Source organism: Gymnogyps californianus, chromosome 3 (assembly GCF_018139145.2).
Source record: "Gymnogyps californianus isolate 813 chromosome 3, ASM1813914v2, whole genome shotgun sequence".
In the NCBI taxonomy this organism is placed as follows: domain Eukaryota; kingdom Metazoa; phylum Chordata; class Aves; order Accipitriformes; family Cathartidae; genus Gymnogyps; species Gymnogyps californianus.
Genome location: NC_059473.1, coordinates 86,060,065 through 86,085,892, shown reverse-complemented (window position 1 = coordinate 86,085,892; position 25,828 = coordinate 86,060,065).

Sequence of the window (25,828 nt, the reverse complement as noted above, 5' to 3'; positions counted from 1 at the left end):
TCTGAACTGATTTTACGTACAATAGGATGGAGGAGGGAAGAAACTTGACTTTGAAATTTGCTTATTTTCTGCTTAAGAAAAGAAATGGCATGTGCATAAATATCTCCCTCTCTTTATGTTGTGCATTTTTTATCTCAATAGCAGCAGAATTTCCACTTCTGGTCTTGATGGCTCTTAATCAGTTTTCATCAGGTGACAGATTCGTGTTCTCCAGTTGTATCAAAGTCTCTGGCACAAATGCTTGTTGCTTCCATAGTCATATTCTTTTAAAAAAGTGTCTGTCACAAGAGAACTTCAGGCATCAGAACTGCTTTTTTCCCTTCTTCTTCGCTGCTATTCTGTACTACTGCACTGATGTCTCATTATACCTGTACAAGAAAGGCTATTATCCTTCACACGTTTAGCTGCTGATCTAAATGAAAGTACATTATCTAAATAGTTGAATCAAGAAGCATACAACTAAAGCTCATTTCAGTCTGATCTGTATTTCTTGGTGCTTTAGCAGGTTAACAGCTTCCTGTGAAATTACTTTATTCAAGGGTTTTCACCATAATTTGGTCATAATGTGGTCTAGAGCAAATGGTAATAAGAACTTGCAGAAAATCTGCAGTTCATTTTCATTTTATGTCTCAGGAGGAAAATGGGTCTTTTCTAAATAATTCAGAAATTGCTTTCAGAAACAATATGCACATTATCAAGGATAGGTCTAATAGGGAATTTATCTAACAGCACAGTGAGTATTTCAAATACTTATCATAGCACATGAATATTGTGATATTGAATATTATCCTATTAATATTAAATGGTCAGTTAGTTAAGTCCCTGCATATTTACAGCGGTAATACTGGAAATAACACACAAATTAAATTCTTTTTTGAGAGCAGTGCGTTTATTTCATGCTCTCAGAGGATCTCAGTGGCACTGTAATAGTATTCTGTCTATGCCAGCATATGTTATTATCATTGTGGAAGTTTATACTGGAGATCATTTTGTCATTAATCTAGGCTTCTGGAAAACTTCAGAACAGGAAGAGCATGTCATGGTAGAAATCAAACAAATATATCATCTAAAACCGACAAAAGTGGAATTCAAGTATGCGTGCTGTATTTCCATTCTACACACTGTTTGCTGGTTGTGATACTTACATTTGTACGTGATGTAGGCTGAAAACATTTAATTGGCTTTTGAAGGAAATTAATCATATTTTACACAATTTGGGGGTATTTTTTTCTCTTGTGGTTAAAAACTTCATACAAATAATTTAACCTATAACAGCTTCAATGTTGCAAGTAGATTAAAAACAAGAATGTCTGTTGCAATGCTTTTTCATGTATACAAAGTGCATCCTCCTTTTCACCAAAGAGATTCAGGAAATTAATCCAAATCTGATATATTCTTAAAAATAGGCCAGATGTTTTACCTCTTCAGAAATCAATAAAGAGGTTTATTCTTCTGTTGTACCTCTCTGGTTACCCACTTTATTTCCAGTCTTCCTACCTGTTTAACTCTGCATTATATTAAGCAAAGATGGATTATTGTTCATAGCCTTCTCAAAAAGCAGACACCTCCTACTTCAACATGGCAAAGAAAAGGTTTTGAACACAGATGCTTACCCTCATGTAGGCCTGAGCCACTAGGCCCCAGAGAAATGTGAAGGACAAGGGGGAAGAGAGACAAGCATATGAGCAACTCGACCAGCAGATCTGAAGTGGCCATAACTTCTGGTAGGGCTATATTTCATGGGTTCCTGAGCGACAGCTTTCTTTGCTGGTGAAACTGCAGCCAGAAGAGTGTCCAGAATGTGCCTAAGCCTAGACAAAGGATAATGACTCTGTAGCTGGGTGGTTACAAAATCTGTTGGGTGCATGATGTAGTATGCATGTGCTGGCCCTAGGGAAGACCTGTCTGCTAGATGGCGGTTTCAGAATAAAAATTGTTCAGTTGGCATTTATACACGTTCCTGAGTTGAAGGCAGCCTTACATGTGCCAGCTTCAACACCAAATTTTGTTTGAATTATGGATGGCAACTTATGGTCTTCCTCTAATTATGTGACTCTACCTACCAAGTGGGTGCATAGGTAGTAAGAAGAGAATAACAGTGCTGGGTGTTATTGTATCCTTATAGAAACAGGAGAGGGATCTAAACTGGGGATTTAGCTTTTCTTACTCTCTGAAGTATGGCTTTTGTTAGAGATACCTGAACTTGCTCTGAACAAACTGGTGTGGCTCTCCAGCATAGCTCAGGCATTAGCTCAGGTCTGGGAAGCAGCGAAGCCTTGTTATCTCAGCGTGCCACCCTGGGGAGAGCATGTCTGGCTTTGTCGCTTCCAGTTTTGGAACAGGCTTGGTTGCTGCGAGCTTGGGAATCTCTGTGCCACAGATGTTCGCATGCCCTGAAAAGCAAATCCAGCCTATTATACTGCATACATCAAATCTGACACGCAGTTGCTGCCCTTATTGCCATCCTAGTCAAAACTATAAAAAATTGAAATTTACTTACTTATTTCATATCTTCAGTCTTTCTTGCTTGCCAGACTTGCTGGTCTCCTCTTTGACCTGTAGCATAACTCTCATGTCTGTGCTGCAGAACTGCATTCAATGTTTTGAACTCTTTTTCCACTCGGGATTTCTACCTTTCACTTTTAAGGTGGGTGCTAGTTCACGTTACTGAGCAGGCAAGAACTTTCAAGTCGTAAGCTTTAGTTTTCTGCTTTTCCAACTACTGTTTTCAATCTTATAGGCTGAAAGTGTTCAATCATCTGGTGCAGCAAAAGTTCTTTCCTTTCTCGTTTCTTTTTTTTTGTCTCCCTACCTCTCTGTCCAGACTTGTCTCCTTCTCACTGTTCCTTTTCCTCCCACTTTCATCTGTCTTCTTTTCACTGGTCTGTTCCTAATTTTATTTTATTTTCTACAGATCTTCAGTTTAAAAAACTCACCTCTGACTCATTCCCCTCAAAATGTATTCAAAGAAATATCTTCATCCCTCATATTTCTTCAAGACCCCTACAAGCGGGTTTTGTTTCTGAGGTTTTGGATAGATATTTCACTTCCATGACAGATATTTCAGGGTTCATATCACTGCATCAGAAATATAGCCAGTCCAGACTCATAAATCAGTATTACTAAGGTGTATCTGAAGAACTGAAACACTTTTATTGCAAACATCAGTGATAATATGGGCCTCAGAATTGCCCTGGAATATGGATGAGTACAAACCATTTAGGAACAAATATTCTGGCTGATAACTGACAGCCAGCCAAAAGCAGCCCCTGATAAAGATAAATAACCTGTACTCAGGGAAATTTTTTGCATCATTAAACATGGTGAGCATATTAGCTAGCAGGGGGTGGAGCTGAGTCCCTAAAGAGATAAATCTAAATTACATGCGCTGCAGTGATCATAACAGTAATGCACCATCTTGGCTAACTAGCTGACATCAACGGGGAAAGGAATTTCAGATTTAAATGAACCAAACTAAAGAGCATTGCAGTACGCATACAGATTAATTGGAGCACATTCATGAACTTTTTAGCCTTTTTCTGTGGTCTGTTTTCATTGGTGCCAAAGCACAAGCAGTTTAGACTTTTCTTGTCAGTCTCTGCATCATTTTTTGTTTTCACTTTCTTATGTGGTTTGATTAATTACTCCTTTATTTGCCTTCCATTAATCACCTTATACCACAGTTGTATCAACTCTTGCCAAAAGCTTATAGATGGGTAGTAGAAGTTTAGTGGCATTTTTCCATAAACAGGAAAGTACACTTAGCGATTATACAATTAATATTTCAGAAAGGGAGAACTCTGAAATTGAAGCAAAGAAAACATTTAATTACACAGACACATCTGAACAATCAAATTAAGCTCTGTTAGGAGAACATAAATTGGATGAAATGTTTTCCTTAAAATGAATGAAGTATATTTTTAAAAGCATATCAAGTGTATTTTCTTAGGATGAGGAATGTCTTAGTAAAAGATAATTGCCTGCTTTTAAATATTTGTCCTTTTTGTTTTCTGAGAAAAGTTTGGGTTCAAACTGCTAGAAGGTGCATGGAGTAAAAAGATGAATATTAATCGGTTGAAACTGACTTGGTGTAACTTGTAGTTCTGTATTATTAATTGAGTCCATTTATTTCCTGTTGACATAGCAAGTAAGGAAATAAACCGGACGTAACGAATGCATTTTTCAGTCAAAATCAAATATGCGTTTTCATGAATAATTGGTTCCCAGGTACGTTATTGTCCCGCTAGTAAGTAAATCTGTTCAAGAGGCTCATATCAAATCAGTGGTTTTCCTTCTTGTATATAAAGATCCACTTGCAAATGTCTAAGTGTATTTCATAACGGGGCCTGAAAGAAGCATCAGAGTGCAGAAAAGCGACCTGCAAAAGGCAGTGCTTTTGCTCCATGCCTCGCCCGGTCTCTGCTCCAGGGCTGTGATTGCCGCTAAACAACTCCCGTGAGTGCTCCTGGGCATCAGACCTGCGGTACCTAACCATCCATCAGATTGCCAGGGCTGTTTCTCCCCATGGGGGAACGATGATGAAAGGCAGGAATTGCTTACTTTGATGGTAGCAAGGAATTTTTCAGCTGGTTCCCTGTGAGGCTTGTGTTCCAGCTAGGAGGGCTGCATCTGACTGCAGTAACTCTGTGGCCTGGATACATGGTTTAAATGGGCTGCTGCAAAATAAGGAACTTCAAAAGCTTTACCAGTGGCCAAAAGGGGCTTGTCCCTTAAGGAGCAAACAAAAAATGGCAACTAGCATTTTACGATGCTGTTGCACCCTGCGGAGATACAACTTCTCAGAGTGGCTGCATTGTAGTTCACGGTATTTAGCAAAATAAGAGATATATCAAGAGAGATGATTGAGTACGCTTGCTAGACAAGTCCCCGTAAGGTAACAAACAGAAAAATTACAACTTGACTGTGTGCTGAACTGCTTAGCTGATTTCCAGTACTCGGCATTCAACAAAGTGGAAGGAGGGCAAGAAATCTCTTGACCGCACGAAAAACTCCACTTTCAAGTCCTGATTCTGCAGAGCACCTCAGCGTGTACCTTAGCCCTCTTGACACTGCTTAAAGCTGAACTTACATGTTTTACTATCCTGGGGCTATACTGAGGAGGTAGGCGGCAGGAACTTTCTGAGGAGCTTACCGGAGCATTTGTATGCAGGAGAATAGCAAGGAAATGATAAAGAATTACTCCTACCTTGACTATACTCAGCTGTAAACAAACTGTAAGCCTGGGGATGATGGTACTGCTCGAGGTCTTCCTGTCAGTGCTGCTAGGTACGACACTGAGGCTCGTGGTTTTTGTGGAACAGCTGCAAAACAGGGATTTCATGTCCAGTTTTTCTGTCAGGAAGCGTTTTGACCGGGTTCAATAAATCAACTGGTTTTGATGCTGAGTGGCAAAGCCCCAGGTGAAAGACCTTGTTCAGGCAGTCTTGACAGAAAATTAAAAAAACTCGGCAAAAAACGACATTTTCATGGAGTTCTCAGTTCTGTCACAATTTGGCTGAAAATTTATGACCAGTTCTGTATTGCTTACAAGGATATGGATGATCCAGTCTCATCTCTAAAAATAGTGACTACTGCCACTGCTCTAGAGAAACTTCTGGATTTAGAACAAGAAATGTTTACCAGGTTCTCTAAGCACTGCTTTGCTGTAAGCAGGCATTAATCTATTTTAAAAAGCTGCAACTTTTTCATTTGATATTTTTGTCTCCAAAAGGGGTGCTGCAATTGGACTTCATCGAGGCTTGTGAGCTCTAAAAACGTTTTCCCAGATCGGTCCTTCCCATTATCCTTTGCTCTCAGAGGAACTGATTCAACAAGGTGCATCATCTGGGGTGTAACTAGTTTAAACATTTGAATGGGCCTTTGATTTCTGTTCCTCTAGTCATGTGTTTAAAGCTACAGACTCGCTTATATAGTATATTAAATTGAAGACTTCTCCTCCTCCTACATTCATTTGCTCTTTTTGGTCTTTATCTTTGCTTCTTTTCTGTGGTTTTTCTGTCTTCATGTTCTTGTTTTGCTCATGCTTTCTGTTCTGACTTGTCTCTTCCTCATTTCTTCTATTTTTTCTTTTAGAGATTCCTAATGGAGTAAAATAACTGAGTAAGATAGAATACTAAAGTAAAATCAACTTTAAATTTGAAGGCTGAGCAATTTCTCTCAGGTCCTGATTGAATATTAAGTTTCATGAGAATCAGAAAATTTTTCACTGTACAGAGAAAAACAAAATCCCTTGAAGTGAATAGAAATTTTTCTACTGATTTCAGTGGGCTCCTATGTAGCGAGTACTCTGATATTTCTTCTCAGTTTTGGGAAGAGTCTAGCAATTTTAACAGTGCTATTTAACTGCCTAGGGAAAAAAACAAGCCAAACAAAAGCAAAAAAACCAGGGCAGCACAAAATATTGTATTCCTTGTGTTTTCTACGTCCATAATTTTGCAATAGCCATGATCATGTAAGATCCAGGGAGGAAAGATCAGTCCTGCTATCCATTTACTGAAGGCAAAAAATGCTTTGATATGTTTCTCTCAAGCTGTGAGTTATAAAGCTTTGTGAAAACAGAGTAGAAAAAACCCCAACACCCTTGTGATAAAGTTCTGAGTAAGCAGTTCCATGCGGACTGTCATTTTCTTTCCTAATTGCAAATGCCTTCTAACACCTTTCCATCACTTTATTCAGCATTTTTAATAACCAACAGTAAATATGAGTAAATCACATTGACCCTTAAGGTCCGTATATAGATCAAAATAAACACACACAGATTAAACACGTTGTTGCTTTTACTGCGATGATATGCAAACAATTATATACCAGGTCAGTCTAGGGCACCATTGATATTGCTTGCCAACCAATTTATTTGTGAAACCTCTGACCCCCTTTAATGTGCTTCTTCAAAAAGGGAGACCTAAGAGGCTCTTAGGTATGACTGATGGAAAATTGGCAAGTCTTTTTTTTTTAACTAGTAAAAGATTTGGAATATTTTTTATGATTTATTTCTAACTTAAATGAAAGGTAAACTGATGGCAATTTAAAATCTGCTTGGTGATGATTTTCTGAGATATTTAAAAACATATAGATGTGGATTCAGAAGAAATATTAAAATAACATACTACAAAATGTAATAGACTTTCATAATTTTTATTCACTTTTCCATTGGCCATAGGAGAATATTTCTCTCTTCTTCCAGGATATGCTTTAGGATACTGTCTTTCTTGCAAATGTTGTCACTTTAGCTAAAAGAGTTTTCGGGCACGAGACAAAGTTTTTTTTTAAAAAAAGACAGTAACGTGATGATTTGTTTATATTGCTTTCATTATAATAACAGTTAGAATCTTACATTTGAATCATCAATACATGATTCACAGAGGGGAAAACAAGTTTAGAGCTGAATACAAAACAGACAGCGTAAATCATGACAAAACATTAATCTACCAGGGTTTAAAGCCAATTACATTTTTAATGCACTCTATCCTCAGTAGATCCTCAAGAGAAGTACACACAATACTGGATTAAAAAAATGCACTCATTAGGATTCAAAAAATGAATTTAAATCTTTTAATGTCAAATATTTCTAATAATTTCTAAATTTAATTAGTGAGTAGCATGCTCGATGTTAACATATTTTTGAATATGATTTCATTCTCAAAGAATGATAAAAACTAAGGCCAGCTAAGGTGCATATATTGTTCAATTTCTTGGAGAAGGTATAAAGTACAAAGATATATGTATTTATCATTTGATTCTTCAAAAATTATCATGAACCCATATCTTTTCTTTGTACACAACCATTTTCAGTTCTAGCTCTTGACCTTTGTGCATTGTTCATATGAAAACAGAAACACAAGCAAAACTGTGTTTACATTTGTCTGCTCTCCTCTAATAGCTCATTATGTAATTGACAGAGATTTTACAACATCCTGAGCAAGATGCTTTTTCTGAGACAAGCATGTATTGTCCTATTGGGTATTTTGTTGTCTTTTTTTGATACACATTTTCCCTTAGGAGCGAATTCATCATCATAGATCATGATGTAATTGTGGTAGGCGGGTGCTGATCCCTTTGAAATGTTGGTAATAAGAGCCAAACCTCTGAATGGTCCACAGAATCAGGCTGGAGTGTGTGAGATGATAAAGGGGGAGCAAAAAGTGCTTGCAGTCAGGAAAAGGAAGCCATAATCCTGCATTGCCAGCCACAGATTAGTAACTGGCAACTACTAGTAAATTCAGCAGGCTCTGAAGGCTTCACAGAAGCTTGATGATACAACATAAAAGAGACTGCATTTGTTCTGGCTAGGGGATGAGTTCATTTGTCCAAGCAGCTCTTTGTAGCCTGCCTGAATGGCACTAGCACCTTAGTTTTGCATGTATTAAACTGGAATGGCTGTTTTTCATTAAGGTGTTGCTCTCCTCTAGGCATTCAAAACATTGATAGTTGAACAGACTAAGAAAATAGGAAAGGCAACGGGTTGCCCCGAAGGAATTTTTGACCATGGAACTCACGGCAGTTCCTTCTGTCTGCACCAGTTTGTGGTTTGTGCCAGTGTCAGCTGGAGCTGCTCAGCTGGCACACCGTGGGCTGGGGCCAGCCCAAGCGGCTTGAACATTTTTTCTGCACATGGTTGCAAGCAGGCATTGATGTGTGTGTGTATGTGTGTGTGTGTGTGTGTGCGTGCACACGCGTGCTCATTTAGCCCTGTGGTTTGCTCCAGATACATTACAGTGCACCTAAGGTAAGACAGTGATGTGACTGGCCTGTGAAGGGTAGAGTAGTTCAGCAGCTGTGGGATGGACTTTCTAGGGTCTCTTCAGAGAACACAAAACTCTGATGAGACGACACATGTCACATGATGTTTGATTTAGGTTGTCCACCATTTTCTAATTATTGCCTTAGACATGGAAAGCTGATGGTGAGGTAGTAGCTGGAGATATTTTCTGCAGCAGGGGCAGGTTTCATCTCACTTTACTGATCTTAAAAGCTAAGCATCTGGTCAAAATTTATTTCAGCAACTCTCCTTGGTAGTCCAGGTTGAGGAAGAGGCCACCACAGAAAGCAGTTCATCCCAATTGTTTTAAACTGTACTCTGGTGTGAGATGAATCATTGTTTGGTCTCCTCCCTCTTTGCATTGACTACAGAGGCAGTGAAAGACTACCTTAAAACAGATATCTATCTTTTAGATGGCTAAAAGTGTGTGAGAAGAAGCCTCAAGGACTAAGGGGGTTATTACACCTATCCTTGTTATGAGCAGATTTGCTTCTCTGAAATAGACACTACTTGTAGCAGCCAGTATTTACATTGTCTTTGTCACATATGTACTATATGGGTCACGGATGTATTTCCCAGATCTGTTTCACAGTTCATACCATAAATATTCCTCACAACTCTAGGCTTCTGCCTACATGTCAGATTAAATTGGGGTGAAGAGGCAATTAGTTCCATGATATCTGAGTTCAGAATTTTATGCCACAGTGAGCTCAACTGTGGATTCAATTGTGGAAAACAGGCTAAGTGTTTTGAGTGGTATTATTATCTAATTACAGTTACCTAATTACATTTTAATTAGGATGAGGAGCCAAGGGTTCACTATTCCCAATAAGAAGAGGCTTCTGTCCGATGGAGTTGACAGCTCTTTGGAAGGTATTGCACAGGAAAATTATCGATTTCAGTCTACTTTGGGTTTTATAGCTCTTTCCTGTCATTTTGTGTGTAGATAGACTAAAGAATTACTCAGTTTTAAGTGTACCATAAATTCTGTAAGTATGGATTGCATTTTTACTTCATTCCTTTTTTCACAAAATGATTTTGCTGTGGGAATGTGTTCATAAACTGACATTTCACAGAATTTTTACAATGATTAACACAAAAATGAAACATGGACTGTGCTACCTCTGCATATATTCTGGAGAAGATTGTAGCAAAGTCTATGACTTTGACCTATTCAATGTTTTCAATTTGGTGTGTTAGCCATTTCCAGTCTCCTCCATTTCTAATTTTGGTACTTTGTGAGGAGGATGTAAAATAGTCAGTCCATCAATACATGTAATAGTGAGAAGGTCAAAAATGCTGATGTTAGTGAACAGGAAAATAGCCTTGTTGGAAACCTGGTCACCTCCAAGTGTGCTTGTACTCTGAAAAGTGGTATTGCGAATGTTTATACTTATTGTCTTTCTATTTCTTTCTAATCAGATTTATTCAGTTTATTTTGTTAAGAAGTCGTCTTTTTTTCTAATTGCAGTATAACTATTTCTCATGTTAGACTGTTATTTTAAGTACTAACATTATTAAGAATAAAAATTCTGCATTCAGAAGCTATGACTATCTATTGCAACTGAGACCAGTAAACTCTTCTATGAAATTTGAATGTTTCCCTAGTCACTGCTTAATATATACTTATGCAATGTTTTCCCTGGGACTGCTTACGTGCTTAGGGTGTAATAAGTGTATGTACTGAATATTTCAGAATTGTCTCTCAGTTAACAATTATTTTAATCATATGCAAGTCAGGATCAACTTATTTCTAACTTTGTATATATACCCCAGCTTGCACAGTTTCATGGGAATAAAATATAATAAATCATATTCTTCAGATAAGCAGATATGGTGACTCAAAAAGACATAAAGTTTACACATCTGTTGAATAAAGCACTTCCATGTTTATACAATAACTTTCCAAAGAGGAAATGTGCTTTAATCATTCATGGTTTTTATTTCTCTGCCTGATGTTCCCAGAAGCAAGTTCTTTTGGGCATCACATTAAAGCATTGAGAGATCCTAGTCAGTGATGCTGCAGCATCATTCCCAGCCATACTTTGCCTTCTTTTGCTCAGATAGTGAAGAAATCAAACTGTGATGTCTAAATTCTCACGAGAAAGAGTGTAGTGAGAGCCAAATGTGACTCCAATAAGAGACCAAATAGAAGCTACAAATATAAACATAATCTGGTTACCGCCCTACAACTGTGACTTCGCAGACTTGCCTGGATACTCTGTTTTGGATCGTTCTGTCACCATGCAGATGTACTGAATCCAGGATCCTGCTATTAAAATAAAACAAAACAAAACAAAAAAATTGCAGGGGATTCTATTAAAGAGGTGTTGGTAAAGCATAATGACAGAACATAGTACAAAGTATTGTTCAGTCAATTATATTGAATTGGTTGCATAAATCTAAATGTTAAAAGCTTCAGAAAGAATTAAAAAATTTCCGTTTGTTACAGAGGGACAGAAAGAATAAACATATTGTTCTCCAGAAAACTGTGTTGAAGAATCTTTAACATACTTAATATCAATGGATTACCATGATAAAAGCCCTTTGCACATTTGCTCACTTTAGTTTGTTTCATCTTGTTCAGCTGCTCTCTCGCTGTTACGCATTAAACATATATTTTGAAAGGAATTGTGCCAGAACATGTTTGTGATGTTGTAAAGGCCATAACCTTTTCAGTACCTCTTCACAGGATGTTTGCCTTTAATTATTTCCATCTTCAGTTTCTGAAACTTCAGTTTTCAGTTTTAAGAGGAGTGGTTTCTGTAAATGCATTCTAGTATCTTCCCCTGTATCCTTGTCCTATCATCGTAACAGATGGTGGCACCTTAACAGAATTTTGGCACCTCTGTTTTTGACAATCTTACTTTATAGCAGAACCTCAATGCATTACCTAGGACAAGGAAGTTTAAGGTGAATATAGGCAAGATAAGGTAGACACTTTCATATTGACTACCACTCATTTACATTCCAAAGGATCTCATGCAACTTCTTATGCAAAAATTTGCATACCAGATATAACACAATATTTTCTTATATAATTGCTTGATCTTCATACTCTTTTTATTGCATCTGTGCAAATTTTTTTTTCTTTGTTTTGATGGCTATTGTTTGTGCATCTTTATATTGGCTCCTCAAAGGTTGGGTTTTTCACTTTGGCGCATACATTCACTTCTGTGATTCTGTTAAAATGTATGTATGAAACCTTCTGTCTGTACATACAGATTTTTCTTCTTCAGACTTCAAGGCTGTCTTGACTAGCTGCCTCATTTCCTAAGAGTGCTCCTAGGCAAACATTATTGACACTTTCGTATTACTCAATACATCTCCTCTCACAGATGTGTTGGATTTAATTATATCACAAGAGCTTTAACTTTTTTGGCTGAACTGTTGTTCCTTCCAGATGCAAATCAAACCAGATGTGCTACTTAGAGCCCAGTCCCAAATTAGAGCAGTTCTCCATTCTTCTAAAAACTAGTATCAGGCAAAAGCTGAGTGTGGAAATTTGGGGTCTTGGTTAGACACAGTGCCCTCTGCACACGGGTCTCTGGCGTGGGTCAGGAAGCAGGAGCTGCAGAAGGGCAGCTGCTTCAACAGGGGGAAGAATGAAGTAAAGAAACTACTATGCTCATTGATCACTCCTTTACTTCCTTTAAAAAAAAAATTAAAAATTAAGTCTGGCTTTTTGCTTATTAAAAACAGCTTTCTCTTCCATCTCACAAAGAAAAGGGACAGAGGAGAAAGAAAACTCATTCATAGAAAAAACAGCCTATAAACATCTCTCAGAAATTACCAACTGTTAACCCTTGATGTCAAAATACTACTCTAGTGTGGTGATTCCAGTGGCTTGGGACATTAATTATGAGAGGGAGTTGCATAAAACATTCTGAATATCTTACACATTTTGATATGGCATTACATTACTCCAGACCTTGTTATTTTATGTTTTCCATGGACTGAATGCTGGCTAATTACCAGCTAGGCCTCATGCCTGTAAAAATAAGCTGGCTTTAAATTAGAAAAACTGTTTTAAAGAACAGGTATAAAAATTCTAGTCCTCCATATGCCGACCGTATTCCTGACGCTTTCTCCAGATTCCTTCTCTAGCCTGTGTTCCTCAAGGAAAGTTTTATGGAGTCTGTTACAAGGGATACTTCTAAATTTCCATAGAGGGAGAGGACTTGTTAAATGGGGGTGTGGAAAAGAAGAACAGGTTGTGGGAAAACTGCAGAGTATTGGAAATCACAGGACTCATCACAGTCTAAGATGTTTCTGGGGAAAAATCCATGGATTCTAATCTTGAGCTTTTTTATTATGAGAACATTTCAACAGGGCAAAAAGAATTGTTCTTCAATTTAAAAAAGAATTTGATGATAGCTAGTGATGCAGTGCTCCGAGATTTAACCTGTCAGTTAAAAATGACATAATAGAAATGAGGGGGCACTGTTTACAAATGTACCAAGTTCAGCTTGCAACATATTTGAAAACCTTGGGAGTGGTAGGAGAAGGGTGACCTATGTATGATTCCTAGTTTAAGAGACCAGTGGTCTGGCAGGCAAGCTCAAATTAAGCCATCAGACAGTCTTTATAGTTTGCACATGAACTGATGACCTTAGGTTCATTGAATTAAAAGGAGTGCAATGTTCACCCGCTGTTTCCACACAGGAAACAAACTCAGTGGCTTTCTTCACTTTTGCATTTGGATCAGTAATTTTTACTATGGCAGAGTGGATTTTAGACAACGATGATCAAATTACAAATAACAGCGCAGTTGCTAACACCTAAGGGCTTACCAGGGTGTACTCTTGATTGCTTGCACATTTATGAGAGTTTCCTGGGCTCAGGAATTAATAATGGTGCTTTAACAGTTTTCAAAGCAACACTCTGGCTTAGCACAGCTTGCCTTTTTACTGCTTCCATGTCCAAGGTACTCATTCCCACCTGTAACAACCTCCTTGACAAGACTGGGCATTTTAGGATACACACATGCCAAACTGGTACTCTCAAGGGGTATTCAGACAATTTTCCGGAGAAGGAGGTGACAAGCAGTCACAATTTCCTGGGAAACATTTTGCATTAACAATTCTGAATATTCACCCCAGTATTTCCCAAGCCTTGCTTGAACTATTGAAGGAGTGAAAAAAGATTAAGTTTGTACCTAACCATGGCAATAATGGTGAAACGGGGGGCATGAAAACAGACACATCATCTCTAGTACATCGAGGTACATGGTTAACTAGAGCACAGAGGGTAACTCAGTGTCTTAGAATTGCCTTCAGTACCCTGGGATGAGTCTGACAGAGAGGTGTTACAAAGCCATCCAACATTTTCTTCTGCCTAGGAGGAGTAATCCTACGAGAATGGCTCTATTCAATTGATTTTGTACTGATTCATGCCCTTGACTACCGCAAACCACACAAGCAAAACTGAGAGCCGGTATCACCCTGTGAAACAGGAGATCACTTGTGTCTTCTACCTGGGCTTGTGCTGCTCCTGGTTGCAAAGTTGTCTTCTTTCCAACTATCTTCTACTCTGGGACATTTCCAACAGAGGTGTCAACAGTCATATTAAACTGTGGAGTAATACTGTTATATTTAGTACTGGGAGATCATGAAGACAGTACTGGAGTAATCTGCATTTGTGACCTAAGACAAGATTTACATGTGTGCAATTCGAACAAACAGCAGCCTACACAGAACTCAATGGGAAGATGTGTTCCTGAGGCACTAGGTTTGCAAAAGGTTCATCTAGGGTTTTAAGAAATGAATGGCTGACTGAGACCACTGTTATCTTAGAAAGTCTTAAGAAGCAGGAGCTGTGTAATTCCATTTTTAGATGGAAAATTTTTAAGATAGCAAGAGAAAAGAACTGAAGTAAATGAGAACTAGAAATTATAATGGAAAAGAGAGAAATGCAAGACACTGACAAAAGCTTTGAGAAATATACTGATGAACGGAGAATGTGAAAAGACTGAGATCTCGCCTGTTAAACATCTCTTTGTAGAAAGAACAATATTATGGGAGAAAAAAATGTTGTTTGAAATCTTTACTTTAACTTCAGGTGATATTCACAAACAGTCCATTTCACACCCTTTAAGGCCATGTAAATTAGATAAAACAGAACTGTTTGCAGTAGAGCAACTTGTTGAAGATCAGTGGGAAAATCTTTGCATTATTTACTATCCAGATGGAAAATAGAACTCAAACCTGAGCTTTCTGATCATGAACTTTTTCTTAAGAGCTCACAAATAAAGAACTGGTCTTTATTAAATAATAAATATCTTTATTAAATAATAAATATTACAAATAAAGACATCACCCAGAGATGTGCCAGTATACTAATGGCAAATGCTTTTTAGCCTGTGCAGACATGACTGCTTTCAAAACAACAAGCATTTTGGATGAGAAGCTTGTCTTTCTTTGTCTGGATTGTGCCAAATGAGGTGTATGTTCTTCATCCAGTGCAGTCTTATAACATTTAGTTACCAGAGGAGACAGGCAAATTTGAGCTCTTTATATACTTTAGCTGTGCAACTTATACTGTTAAGTTCACATAATGCCATCAGAAACAAGGAAGTTGTGAAATGTATAGCTTTCCCCAGAAACTGCAACACAGTGGGACTTTTTATTGTTGATTTCTTAGGATGCACACATCCAAAGGGACTTTTGACCTACTTCAGAATTATATATAGAAATCTCAGCTAAAAGCCAACACATAAGACTGCATCAGTAAGATATTTTATCAGACATTGCTGAAAAAAATAACTTAAACAGCACAACTCTCTTTTTTAATGTAAAACTATATGTTCTTCTTTTTTTTTTTGTTACAGCAGACATGTCTGTGTTATAAAGGTCCAAGAATTATAGCATTGGAAGAGTGTTATGGTTTGACCCCAGCCAGCAACTAAGCACCACGCAGCCACTCTCCCCTCCCCCCTCCCAGTGGGATGGGGAGGAGAATTGGGAAAAAAAAGTAAAACTTGTGGGTTGAGATAAGAACAGTTAAATAACTAAAGTAAAATAAAATATAATACTAACTAATAATAATAAAAATATAATAATTGCAATGAAAAGGAATATAACAAAAAAAAAAAAAAAGAGAAATAAAACCCAAGAAAAGGCAAGTGAGGCACAATGCAATTGCTCACCACCTGCTGACCGATGCCCAAGCAGTGATCCACCCCTCCCGGCCAACTGCCCCCAGTTTATATACTGGGCATGACGTTCTATGGTATGGAATACCCCTTTGGCTAGTTCAGGTCAGCTGTCCCGGCTGTGCTCCCTCCCAGCTTCTTGTACACCTGCTTGCTGGCAGAGCAGGGGAAACATCAGCATGTTATCAACATTATTCACATACTAAATTCAAAACACAGCACTGTACCATCTACTAAGAAGAAAATTAACTCTATCCCAGCCAAAACCAGGACAAAGAGTTAAATAGATAAAAATCAGGAGCATTAATCACAGTAATAGAAAAGAGGCAGAATTCCTTTTCAATACAAGAATAATGTATTGCTCTCATGACAGTATATTATTCTTTCGTTATGATTTTGATTATCATAGGACTGACTTCACTCATAACTGGCAGTAACTCCAATGCTTGCAATTCATGCTGAAATAAATATTGTATTCATCCTCTCTGAACTGAGTCTAACCCAAAGTCAACACAGTTATGCTTCTGTATTTACAGAGTTGAGGGTCAGTTGATATTTCCATTATATCCTTTATTTTTAAAGGTCTTAACTTGGATTTTGCTCTTTGTTGTGTTTATTTTAGGCTTTCTATGCTTAAAATATTAACTGCATGAAAACCACATGTATATGCAAAATAAAATATGCATGCCAAAGAAAAATCGTGATCCAACTTTAAAATGTATGGTTTTTCAGTGCCTAGAAAGAAAAAAAAACCTCCCATGAGGAATAGCCCAAAATAGACTTGGTCCAAAGATAACAGCCTGTGGTCCCAGAGCTGATTCCCGGGAACCAGGTAGTTTTGACAGAACTTCAGGAAAGTAATAGTGATTGGAGGTTTAAAAGTAAAATATGCACGTCTGTTCTTGTATGCATGCCCACACAAACATACACAAACTCAGATACGCAGATGATATCAGTCTGAGCTACAAATATTCCAAAGCCAGAGCATCCAAAGTCAGATTTTTTTATGCACAGCACTGAAAGCACTGGAGTTATCTAAGTAATGATCTCCACTCATACACCATAATCTCCATTCATTCCCCATGTAACAGCTCACTCCTTAACTCATGCCCAGGTGTATCAGCACAAAGACGGATATTGCAGTTGAAGCTGGTGCATAACTAGCAATCCAAATATTATAAGGCAATATCTTATTGCTAAGATTTGAAGTATAGTGCACTGGATGTCATTTGAATGGAAGAATTGCCTTGCCACTCTTGCTGCAGAGCCAATACAGAATTGCTGAATATCAGGAATGTCTGAGGAGACTTAAACAAATAAAACCCTCCTGGTCCATCCTGGTAAAGTATGTCAAAATTAGTATTGGATACACTTCTATACCATGACCATCAAACTGGACCAATCTTTTCTAAGGTTTCTAATATAACCTTTATTTTGAATTCAGTTAATCCAACTGATATGATTAGAGAGAAGATTTCCATGCCATTTTAGAAGACAGATGGTGTGTGCAATCAGGCTGAGTTGTAAAAACATTACCTATGTTATAATAATTACAAAAGAGGTGTTTACGTTGTTATATCAATGCTCCAGTCTTCTGAATCCATGCCTATATTGTCTTAGGACAAGTTTTCAAATCATTTTAGGAAGATGGGAATGTGCTTTTCACACAATAATCTGGCCCTTAATATTTTTTTAAATTTTCCTTGGTATTTTTTTTTTAATAACAAACCCACTTGAATTTGTTGACATTAATATAATTTACTCATATTATTAAAGCTGGACTTGCCACATTTCTTTCTTTTGCAAGCATTGCATCAATTTAATAACAGTTAGCAATGCTGTCCTCACCAGCACTGTTTAAAAGGAATGACACCCATTAAGGATTTTTAAACAGGGAGATGCTCAGTCCTACCTATCTGGTAAAATCCTCCACTTGATAGAAGCTGTGACAGAGTCCTTTCTCCCTTTACTTGGTCCTACCCAGAAGAGGAATCCAGAGGCAAAAACTGCCCTGTCTGCATGGAGGAAGGGGGCAAGCAAGCCAGCCACCCATGGAGCAGGTGGATACGGGCTTGGAGAGCTGAGCTTGGAGTGGTGAATAGGGTTATGTACAGTGAGCTACCTTTTATGTGAATTCCCCAAAAGACTGTGAACTGGCTAGAGTACCAGTTTTGTTGAGCCTTGCTATGCAAGTCTGACCTGTCACTGAGATTTTACTGCTTGCTGAAAGGAGCGGAAGTGGTGGGAACTTTTGCCTGGCGTGAGAATTGGGAAGGTCCTGTCCGTGCTCGCTGCAACAACGGAGCTGCGGAGGTTAAGCAGCGAGATCCAGGAGCCATGTCCATGGGGCTCATTGCTCCCCTGACTTCAGAGGAGTGGTGAGAACTCTTGCTGGCTGAAGTGCCGCACAAGAGACCTTGGAGAAGCAAGCAAATTGCAGGGGGAGGCCTGTCTGCCGAAATGCTAGCTGATCAAGTCCTCAGCCTGAGTAAGCAGATGTTAGCTAGTCTTGGCATTTGCTGCAGCAGTGTGAATTTCCCATTGACAGCACTGGGCTGGAGATCTATAACAATGATTAAGAATACCTACTGAATCACTGTCATTTTGATTGTCATGCTGTTGGTGGTTGTATATGCAGGAATACACCACGGGTTATTTTTAAGTCTAAAGCCTGAATTATTATCTTGGTCAGAACAACACGAATATTTTCTAATCCCTTAATTTAGTGCCGGAAGGAAACCAGGGTTCGTGTTGCTCCCTGTGGCTCTTCTTTTCTCTGTATGAGATGAAGGAAATGAAGCAAAGCCAATTCCAGTGAAGCTCCAAGCTTTTGAATGAAAAGTACTGGAGGTCCAGCAAGCTAAATAGGAATGTATCAGCCGAAAAAAACCCACATAAAATAAAAGAATAATGTTTAGAAGGGTAGAGACAGGAAATTACTTGTGAGAAATGTATAACACTGAGTGATTTCTTTTTTAAATGTATGACGCCAATTTAGTGTTTAAAGCTGCTCAATGGCTGGAATACAAACTTTTTGTGAAATATATTAGGTGTTTAGAGTCACTTAGTGGTTAGTAAAAACCCTCCTAATGAAACAATGTATTAATTGCTCAGGGCCACTCAAAGCAAACACACATAAAATATTTAGATGTCTGGAGATGCTCAGCAGCTTGATAACCAACTTTTAATAAAGTCTATTCAGTGTTTAGAGTTGATCAGCAGCTAGGAAAACAACCCGTGCTCAGCAGTAGAAATGCAGGGCTAATAAAATACAGAGCTGCTCAGAGGCTGCAGCAAGGTTTTTAAAGCTACACTAAAATTAGGGAGACTAAATTAAGCAATAACAGTAGAGGCACTGGTAGTTCCATACGATTAATGGCTGGCTGGGATGAGTTGGTGGCTTGTGGCTACATTTCAGGTCATTAACCCCAGCTGGTCATTAGTCCCCAGGAAATGCCCAGCACTGAGGTCATTATTACTATTGTAAGCAGTTAAAAAAAAAAAAAAAAAAGCAGCCAAACAAACCCAACAATCCCTCAGCATCCTTATATGTGTTATGGTATATGGATGTATATAGTGTCTATACATATTTTAAGGAGAGACATCCATATTCATGTTAATATAGATTTTCTCTAGAACAACTGCAATGCGTTAGAGTCAGTAAGATTATTGGGGAATCTACTTCCATTTCCACTTGGTACAAGAATCAAAATAGAAGTTTTGGTGCTCTGCACCTCCTAGTTGATGCTGTCTGCCATTCTTAAAGGCAAGAAGGAGCACCTCAGTTGGGATACTCGGTGTGGCCTCATTTGGGTTAAGTGGAAGCTGCATTTGGGAACATTCCCAGTATCCTGTGTCCTTCACATACTGACCTACTTTCCCTTCGCTTTTTATGAATAGCAGAGTGGCAGCATTACATACCGTTATACTTTGCATTTTTATAGAAACCTGTACCCAGAAGGGTACTAAAGAACTTGTCAGAGACTCTACAAAGGTTGCTGGGCTTGCTGCTGAAATGCAGTTTCCCTTGGGATAATGGCAACCCTTTCTGGGACAGCAATATTACACAGTAGTGTTTTAACAGGAGGAAGTGAAGATAAAATTTAATTGAAACAACAGGGGAAATTTAGACAGGTAGGACATAAATACCTGTTGGAGTTTGGCCAGGATTAACTTCCCCAAGTCATTCTACAGCTTGTCCTGACTGCCCAGCCATGAACACATCTACCCTGTCATGGGTTTAGCATTTGCCTTAATTTTCTCAGTTTAATCATTTAGGAAGTAGTAGGTAGCTGCCATGCTACACATTCCAGAACTAAAACCCATACTTGCAGCCTGTTTCTCATATACAGAGAAGAATTTTAACTGTCAGGACTGAGATATAGCTTTGCAAATCACCAGGAGACACCACGGCTGTTTAAATGCTATGAATTATGCTCTGGATTATACTCTGGAAGCATTTACCCCTTTCTATTAACCTGTTAGGCACCTAAAGCAGAAATGATAGGAGTACTGCCATAAATAGCTTACAACAACAGTAAGGCAAGATAGAAAGGGAAACAGCAGATACCCATTCACAGGAGGAGGAAATTTGTTGTGGATTGGTCTTCTTGTGATTGGGAGTATTTGTTCTGGACCGCCCAAGATGGCCTGCAGACCAAGGAATGGAAGGGCTTATTCCAGCTCTCACAATCAGGTATCCAAAAGACATCCGATCATGCCTATGAGAAATTCCTTCTTGTATCTCCAGCTGACCAGCAGATTAAGCCTTTTTTTTTTTTTCTTTCTCAGGGTGATCAAAGTGGATTCACATCTCCCAGCCTTGTTGCTTAGGTTTTTATAATGACCCTTAACTCTTCAGGTTAAAATACCTAAGTAAGAAGAAGTCTGAGAAACTGAATATGAATTTATATGCTGATCTTCTAGGCTCCTGAGTTCTCTTGCTGTTACTACATAAGGGTCTTTGCAGATGAATTTATTGATCTGTCATTTGTACACAACAGAGGCCTGAGAACATCAGCACAGTTCACCAGCTGACCACATCATTGTGGGGATAGGAGAAAGGACTCTCCTGTTGTGGACATCAGAAAAAACCTCATTCCATGAGCTTACAAAATCTTGGTCACATCCCAGCAGAATTGTTACTTTCTTTGAAATGCTGTCCTTAAAATCTATGTCATAAATTCAGTCTGCATTGGAATTTGTAGTTTGGGTTTTTTTTTCTTTACCCGAGGTCTTATTAAAAGGAAATAAATTAACTAATACATTAAAAGGACATGATGAATAGCAGGACAGCTTAGAGCCAGTTTTTTACATTCAGTCATATGCTGCTAGGTTCTTCTGTTTTTAACCTTAGATAAACCTAGCATCCTTTCCTGTGTCTGTTGGGTCAGAGTGTAGAATCAAAGCACAGGCAGGAGTAGTGTTATATATTCAAAATTTTGTTATCATAGAATCATAGAATGATTTGAGTTGGAAGGGACCTTAAAGATCATCTAGTTCCAACCCCCCTGCCATGGGCAGGGACACCTTCCACTAGACCAGGTTGCTCAAAGCCCCATCCAACCTGGCCTTGAACACTTCCAGGGATGGGGCATCCACAACCTCTCTGGGCAACCTCTTCCAGTGCCTCACCACCCTCACAGTAAAGAATTTCTTCCTAATACCTAATCTAAATCTACCCTCTTTCAGTTTAAAGCCACTACCCCTCGTCCTATCACTACATGCCCTTGTAAAAAGTCTCTGGCTTTCTTGTAGGCCCCCTTTAGGTACTGGAAGGCTGCTATAAGGTCTCCCTGGAGCCTTCCCTTCTCCAGGCTAAACAACCTCAACTCTCTCAGCCTGTCCTCATAGGGGAGATGCTCCAGCCCCCTGATCATCTTCGTGACCCTCCTCTGGGCTCGCTCCAACAAGTCCATGTCTTTCTTATACTGGGGGCCCCAAAGCTGAACACAATACTCCAGGTGGGGTCTCACAAGACTGGAGTAGACAGGGAGAATCACCTCCCTCGACCTGCTAGCCACATTTCTTTTGATGCAGCCCAGGATGCAATTGGATTTCTGGGCTGCAAACGCACATTGCTGGGTCATATTCAGTTTTTCATCCACTATTACCCCCAAGTCCTTCTCCGCAGGGCTGCTCTCAAGCCACTCATTGCCCAGCCTATATTTGTGCTTGGGATTGCCCCGACCCATGTGCAGGACCTTGCACTTGGCCTTGTTGAACTTCATGAGGTTCACACAGGCCCACCTCTCAAGCCTGTCAAGGTCCCTCTGGATGGCATCCCTTCCCTCCAGCATATTGACTGCACCACACAGCTTGGTGTCATCAGCAAACTTGCTGAGGGTGCACTCAGTCCCACTGTCCCTGTTGCCAACAAAGATGTTAAACAGTGCCAGTCCCAATACCAACCCCTGAGGAACGCCACTCGTCACTGGTGTCCACTTGGACATCGAGCTCTTGACTGCAACTCTTTGAGTGTGACCATCCAGTCAATTCCTTATCCACCGAGTGGTCCATCCGTCAAATCCATGTCTCTTCAATTTAGAGAAGAGTGTCGTGTGGGACAGTGTCAAATGCTTTGCACAAGTCCAGGTAGATGATGTCCGTTGCTCTTTCCTTATCCACCAACGCTGTAACCCTGTCGTAGAAGGCCACCAAATTTGTCAGGCACGATTTGCCCTTAGTGAAGCCATATTGACTTTCACCAGATCCCTGGTCCAGTCTCAACCTGCACCATGGACTTGAAGAAGCAGGACGCTCACTCCAGCTGGTCACCATGTCCAAGCCTTGGCAGGTGGCCTGGCTTCCACACATAGTGGTGCCACCTTGGGCTCAGATTTCTGCACAGCGCTGGGCATCTGCAGATATGTTCCCTCCAAGGCGCTAGTCTCTTAGATATTTATTGCTTTCTAGGGTAGATGGTCAGCATAAGCAGTGAATAGCTTTGTTGATCATGTAGCTGCAGGCCAATCTCTTTGACTTTCTCTTTGTTTAAGACTAAATTAGTGGTCATTACCTTGGTTGCTATCACTTTCTAGCCTCTGCCCCAAACATGTTACAAGCATGTAGATTTAACAGTTCATCTGTGATAATTACCTGTGCTCCATTATTTTTCCACTGCCTACCAGAATCATCTAATGAGTTAGATCTGTGCAGATACAGTCCAGACATCTCATCAGGTGCTTTCAGGCAGTCCTTGTCCTGTGCAACACATGCTTCCCCCTTTCCCGGTGCTATTCACTCCCTTCCACCACCCCTTTCCTGTCCACCCGAGGTGTATATATCAGGGTACAAGCCACTAGCATCTTGAATCCTTTCCTGGGACGACCATGATGTTGATATTAATGGCTTCTTCTTCCTCCTCTCCTTACTTTAATTACTTATTTATCTGGATTAACTAGGGGCTGTTTTTATATGTTTTCTGACATGCTGTTATATCTTGCCTTTTCTTGGTCTACAGCTGGACATTGCATCTGAATTTATGGTGCATTCTGTGTATGTTAAATTCTTATTCTTTGATACTCCTAAAACTGATTTTGTCCAGCTCCATATCTGCATTTCTTCAACTGTCTGGTGGTGAGCTATTTACACTCTCAGGGTCTCCAGTGCTAGCCAGTGTCTCATCTCTTATCATCCTGTGCCTACTCTACACCGCATCCTGCGTTCCCACTTCTCAAGACATCTGCTGTTGTACCAGGTTTGTTCTCCTCTACAGTACATTGCTATATTAGAGTCATAAATACCTAATTCACTACAGCGTAACTACTTGATAGTACTCGTTAGTACCGGTCATTAGACAGACTGCTCTTACAACTAATACATGCTTTGTTAAAAGAGAGTTCCTGGTAGTTGAAGAAAGGTTTAGACAAACTAATCCTGACAAACCTTGCTCTTGAGACCTTGCAAACTCAGTGAAAACCTGTGGCTCTTTACTAGCAAAGGCAATGTCAGCATGGTATTACCGGCCTACAGGGCTATCACAGGAGGACTCACCTCCTGCAGAGAGGAAGCACTACTTCTTTCTCTGGTTCTATCCCTCTCTCTACCCGTCTGTGGAAGATGAGAGGGAAAGCAAGGTGAATCCATCTTTCCCTCCCTTTTTCATCTACAGAAAACTATGTATAAATAGTGCCTTATGCCAAAACATTTGCGAACTCTCGAGCTGTTGACCTTCTGCATCTTGCAGTTACAAAGCTGAATAGTTTTGTCCTAAATTGCACGCAAGATTGCAATGACACAAAACATTAATGTTAACTGCTGATGAACCTATTTCATTACTTTTAATAACATTATATCTGTGTTCGTCTGCTTAATGCAGTGATAACTTAGTGAAGGAGAATTCATTTCACATATTATCCACATAAGCAATAATGAGGGAAATCAGTTTCCTCTAGAGTTGCAGAGAGAAGTTTAATTAAATTTGGGTATGGGCCAATTGATTTCAGGTTGGTCACTTGCTTTCTGGCTGACAGTGGGACCTTAGGTCTCGAAGACAGGTGCAAAATCATGTAAATCCATGAGTGAAAATAGCCATGGCTGAAGCAAGTCTTCAGGACTTTAGAATAGGGATGAAAAAGCAGTATTTTGAAATTAACTGCACAGAAGACTTTTTTGTAAGGTTATTTATTTTTATTAATCTTATACTCTGGAAGGGCTTTGAATAGCTATGAACACACATGTACCTAGCAACCCATGAGCTAGTAATATTGGTCAACTGAGAAAAAAATTGCATAATGCAGTCTGTCATCACTGGGATATTCTGGTGTTATACATGATGAGAAAAGCAATACACAGGCAGGCACATGGTAAAGATAACTTCAGACTCCTGAGTAAAGATGCTTTGTGTTGTATGTACTCACTTCAACTAAAATGATTAGCACTTTTGAGTACTTATTGCAAATGAAGTCTCTTTCACCACATCCACCACGTTCAGGGGGAACAGATTCAGTGGGCACTGACTGGTCAGCTGGACTGAGTATGATGTAATACAATCATATGTCATGGGGTTGCTTCTCATGGAACCAAATCTATCTGAACACCCAATAATTTTAATGCAGGTGTTGCTGGATCAATGAATCAACCTGTATAAGTGGCTTCTTTAATAAATAAATGTATTACTTAAAAATGACAGTTGAATCAGTGAGTTCTGAAAAATCAGATGTAGTGGCTAATCTATTAATTAAATAATGAAGTGACAGGAAGGTATAACTGGAGGGAAAAAAAAAGGTTGTGATATTTCCACTTTAAAATGCATGCAAATCAAACTTCAGGTGATACAGTACTACTGATCTGTAATAAAATATATTACCAAAGGATCCAGGACTCATCTCAAAACTTCCCAGTATCACTGGCTCTACCAAACTAGAGTAGTTTTGGACAAAGGTCTTGGGGATGCTTCTATGAAAAGAGACAGGAAAGGCACACAGCACTATACCTGCAGCTGCATAATAAAGCTGTGAGCTCAATCCTGCTCCAACCTAAAGGAACAAGAATTAGGCAGCTGACTTAAGTGGGTGCAGGATCAAGCTGTAAATCATCTGTGTGACCTTCACTTTATTGTGACTCACTTCCCAGTTCAGGGCAAACCCAGAATCTGCCTGAGAGTATTTTTGTTCCTCTAAAAAAAAGGACAACTTGCAGCCTAAATGCTGAATATTGCCAAGGGGCTGCTGTAGGCTCCAGAAACCTGGCAAAGGCAGGAGTGGAGGAGTGAACTTGTGGAGGAATGAGCAGATTTGTTAAAGCTGTACTAAAGCTGTTACTGTTTATTAAATTCAATTTGTCAAAGGTGTAGTATAAATTGCTCTATCAGTTGCTTGTAAATGGCATCATTCTGTATGGGAAAGGGTAAAGAAAGGGTAAAGCAATGTATTTAACTTCTAATAAGCATCTAA